This window comes from Notolepis coatsorum (assembly GCF_963971535.1).
Source record: "Notolepis coatsorum genome assembly, chromosome: 1".
Classification (NCBI taxonomy): Eukaryota; Metazoa; Chordata; class Actinopteri; order Aulopiformes; family Paralepididae; genus Notolepis; species Notolepis coatsorum.
The window spans coordinates 116,159,471-116,164,475 of NC_140165.1; the positions used below are offsets into that span (position 1 = coordinate 116,159,471).

General features: G+C 44.2%; 1 pseudogene across 1 annotated transcript in view; it reads left to right on the plus strand.

Annotated features, from left to right (window-relative positions):
• The first annotated feature begins 3,448 nt into the window (after positions 1-3,448).
• Positions 3,449-5,005, plus strand: part of LOC311247981 — a 45,384-nt pseudogene continuing 43,827 nt past the window's right edge. Inside the window, exons 1-2 of the transcript in view lie at positions 3,449-3,462; positions 4,306-4,412. The product of the transcript in view is annotated as an uncharacterized misc_RNA (transcript). The remainder of the gene's footprint in view (positions 3,463-4,305; positions 4,413-5,005) is intronic.

The window sequence follows — 5,005 nt, forward strand, 5'->3', positions numbered from 1 at the left end:
ATGCATCATTGTTTACAATGAACGGGTGGGGCTAGTCAAAGGACTGGACACGGGGACAAGTTAAACATGAATTAATTTATTATAACACTCCGGTAGTTTCGAGTCGTGCTGCAGTGCTTACGCACCACAGCTATTCTATTACTGCTTTGACGCTTCCTCCTCATCGTTGATTGCCTGTAGTAGCTGCATCTAACGTTAGTAGCTAACGTTAAAACTAACCGAAAGTTAGTTGTTCACCAACAATTTGTTTTATCATTAGCTCAAAAACAGAACCGGACGATACATGTTGTCGGCTCATAGTTTCTGCTTAGGATAATAACAACAATACTTCCGGTCCGGTCGGTGGGCTTCAAAATAAAAGTCAAACACCGGAAAAGACGGAGCGGTGGGCTTCAAAATAAAAGTTTTGGGAAATAAATTTCTCAAAAAAAATTCTCTAACCGGTCGCAATAATATCGCTTATCGCGATATTTTCGGGGGCAATTAATCGCCCAGCAAAATGTGTTATCGTGGCAGGCCTATCTGCAGGCTGCATTAGCAGCCAGCAGCCAACGTGATACATTACATTGTGTTTATATGTGACATAGCCAAGTTAACAACGTTTCATTCCCTTATTCAAGTCTCTAAACAATTCGACTAGCTAACGTTAGCCATTAGCAAAGAACGCTAGCCTAGCCACAAGCTAGCGGCAACATTCATTAATTTACACTAACACAGTGCACATGCAAATATTATCTGCAGGCTGCATTAGCAGCCAGCAGCCAACATGATACATTACATTGTGTTTATGTGTGACATAGCCAAGTTAACAACGTTGCAATCCCTTAATCAAGTCTACTACAAGTATGTATTGTTCTCTAAACAGTTAGCTAACGTTAGCATCCAGGCTAATCAGGCTTTTGTTTTACAAACACTACAACTTACTTTTTTCTGATCCAGGTGCATAAGTCCACTTCTTCATGTTGCTCAGTTGCTGGTTTATACTTCGGTCCTAATGTTGGCGCAAAGTTTAATTTAGCCTACTGTGTGTTGTTACAGCTATACTGTAAACTACTAGCTACAAGTTAGCTTGCCTTCACTGTCCAAGATGGCACGTTCACGTCAACTACAACTACACTAGTCTTCAACTGAGATAAAAAAAAATATATATATCATCCAGTGCACAACAATAAGTGAACAAGTGAATAAAGATCTTAAAATATGAATGATTATATTAGGCAAATTAATGTTCTTCTTCAGGCAAAATGCACACATGAGATGATGGAACACAACTTTGACTAGAACACTGACGCCAGCCCAGCTGCAGTTCTGCATGTATTTTACCAGGCAGACTCTGATTGGATTTGCAAGGCTGCCAATCATTCAACCTCTGTGTATTGGATGTCAAGGGCTGTCAATCATTAAATCCTCCATTCAATGGCAAGAGTTTAACTGCACAGTCCGTGCTTAGATGACATTAATAGCCTATTTTGATTGGCTGTTATTTATTATTTATTTAACAATGGGTCAACCTGTGCAGATATTCTGCACGAATAATTACTGCAGGCAATACTGCAGTGCAGGCCTGCTCAGAGCTGTCAATTTTGGCCATTTTTGAAGAAAAAAAAATTCACTGGCATTTTTTTACAGAGGAAAACATTTATAATAAAAAAAAATATATATAGGTATATGTAAATTAATAATAATTATGAATTATGAGTGCATTTGTATTTCACGTGTTGTCATAGAGAAACCTCCACTGCTACACATTTGTCGGAGGAAGCATGTGATAGTCTCCGCCCTCCCAGACCGACAGTAGGGGGTAGAGTGCGCAACGACCAGGAAGCGAATTGGCATAACGACTAACATTGGGATGGGAGAAAAATGGAAAAAGGAGGGGGAAAAAGATAATACAAAAAAAATAAAAGTGTAATATGGAGTCTTGAAGGCCCCATGCCATTTATTATATTTATATTATAATATAATTCACTGGCTTGGGCTGAAATGCCATCGCCACACACACACACACACACACACGCACGCACGCACGCACGCACGCACGCACGCACGCACGCACGCATGCACGCACGCACGCACACACACACACACACACACACACACACACACACACACACACACACACACACACACACACACACACACACACACAATCACATAATATGGATACATGAATGTGGTGAGTTAAGGTTTTGTTGTGTGTATGGCTGCCAGGGTTAGGGGTTCCATTCAGATTTTCAACCTACAGCATATTATGTTAATATAAATATGCATGAAAGTCCATAAATCTATGGCCTGTAATTACAAAATCTTACATCGTTTGCAAATACCCTGAATAGCTGCATTGAATATCACTACGGTGCCGCATTCTTCTTGGATCGCTGATTGTCTCTTTGTGTCGTTATTGAAGCGCATGCCTTGCAGCCATGTTCACATACGCCCTCTATTCTCCCAGGTTGAATAAAACATGTATTCCTAATTTCACCGTTCATCTAATAATATGCTGCCTCTTTGACCTGTATGCCTGCTCCTCCTCTCCTGTCTTTCTCTCTTTGTCTTTTTACCATCTTTTCATCCCCCCCATAACCATCTCTTCTCTCTTCTCGTTTATCTCCTCATATCTTCCTCCACTCCTTATCTCCGTGTTTCTTCTCTTCTCTTCTCTTCTCTTCTCTTCTCTTCTCTTCTCTTCTCTTCTCTTCTCTTCTCTTCTCTTCTCTTCTCTTCTCTTCTCTTCTCTTCTCTTCTCTTCTCTTCTCTTCCCTTCTCTCTCTCCTTCTCTTCCATTGAAATCTGTTGCTTTCTCTCCCCTCCCCTCCTCCTCTCTTCTCCTCTCCTCTCTTCTCCTCCTCTCTTCCCTTCTTGTATCCTCTTCTCCTCTTTTCCTCTCCGCCTCTCCCCCCTCATCTCTCTCTTCTGTCATTCAGTGAAATTATGACAAACTGTCACCCAGATCAGAATCACAGCTTCAAACGCAGGATCAAAGGCAGAGACATTTAGGCACGTGCGCACACACACACACACACACACACACACACACACACACACACACACACACACACACACACACACACACACACACACACACACACACACACACACACACACACACACACACACACACACACACACACACACACACACACACACACACACACACACTATCTCCACGGCCTTCTCATTCAGCCTGTCGGCTTCAAAGAGCAACTAAATGCTGTGTGGTGCTGCGTCGCCTAGTTTCCGGCGGAAAAAACACACACACAGCGAGACACATGTGCGCTCAGACTCAAAAGAGTGTTCGCCACCACCCCCCCCCCCCCCCCCCCACCCCCACCCCCCAACTAAATGTGTGTACGAAGGAGCGAGCCTGAGAAGCAAGTAGGATTATTTGATTATGTGTGTGTGTGAGTCAGGAGGCTCGTTATCGCTGTACGACCTTCCTGCCGGCACGATGGTGAGGCGCAGGTGAGCCTCAGATTCAGTCTCAGGCCCTGGTTAGACGGAAACGCTAGCAGGTGAATCCGCAAAAATATTTCTTCGGATGTGCCTGTTGTTTATACGGCAACAGCGTTTTTGCGGCAAAAAAGTGAGACCACCTTCCTGGGTGGAATTCCTAGAAACGATAAACCTTTGTGCTATCATCTAAACTGTCAAACCGCATAAAACTATGACGAAAGGGTTGTCAAGGCTCTCGTCGCGCGTACTGCTTACATCACAGGCATGCGCCAGACGCCAGTAGCCTAGAAGCGTAAACAAAGCATGTCTGATTCTATCCATGGCGATCACCTGAAGGCTACATTGGCAGTACTTTTAAATACACAAGAATCTGTCCCGCGGCTATCGCAACTATTAGTGACTGGCTGCTTTGGTCCAATCACATTCCCCCACCCACAGTCTGCGAATCAGAGGCAGAGTAGGGCGGGTCTTCACAGCACGTCTGGTTGTCTCAACGACCTGAGGCGATCTGATTGGCCACTGACGTTTCTGGTCATGTGACATCTCCGCCAATCTGCGTGTGACAGCGGGGCTCCGTCGTCTCGAGTCTTTACAGCCTCGTCTGCACGCAGAACTCCATCGCAGAACTCCATCCCAAAACACTAGTCTAAACGCAACATTTAAAGTGAGACCGCAAGACGACTTTTGCGGTTTCTGTTCAGACTCTCTCCGTCTAAACATGGAGTCTGTTTGGATTAGTCTGTGCCATGGAATCCACAAGACCTTTGGTTTGCTTCATCCGGAGACGACTCCTCGGTTTAACTTTTCAACCTCTTCATTTCCTGAGCGTCTCCAGCCTCTCCACTTCTGCAGTTCGCTCCGCGGCAGGAGGTCAGGGGTCAGGGGTCAGGAGGGCAGGACGTCAGGACGTCGGCTCTCGGAGCCTTTCTTCGCCCCCTCGGTCGGCTGCGTTCTGCCAGGTCAGGACGTCTGACCCCTGGAATGATTCACAGACTTGGTTCGTTTTATTTGATGAGGGACGGGCGACCCCGCAGATCAATATGATTTTATATCGAGTGTTAATTAGGGCTGTCAGTTGTCCCTAGGAATACTGTTAGATTATGAACAGGCTGAAATGAGGCAAATTCCAATGAAATTTGTTTAACCTCTTATCTGGCCACCGTAAATGTCCAAATCCCCCCCCTCCCACCCGCCCACCCACCCCCTCTTAATGTACAGTTTCCTCCCCATCATATATTTTCTGTCAGGATCTCTGTTTAACAGTACTGTATATTTGTATATCTTGTATGTCACAAATGTAACAGTACTGTATACCTGTATGTCATGTATGTCATAAATGTCATGATATATATCTGTATATCTGTATGTTGTGTACAGTATGTCATAAATGTCATTATGAATTGAAAATGGGGGACCCTGATGTAAACAAGACGAAAGTCTTTCTCTGGTCTGCATCCCCTTAACAATTGTGTGTATTGAGCCGTACTGTATTGTACCCATTCTGCAATCTGTTAAAGTTTTCAATCAATCAATCAATCAATCCATCAGGCAA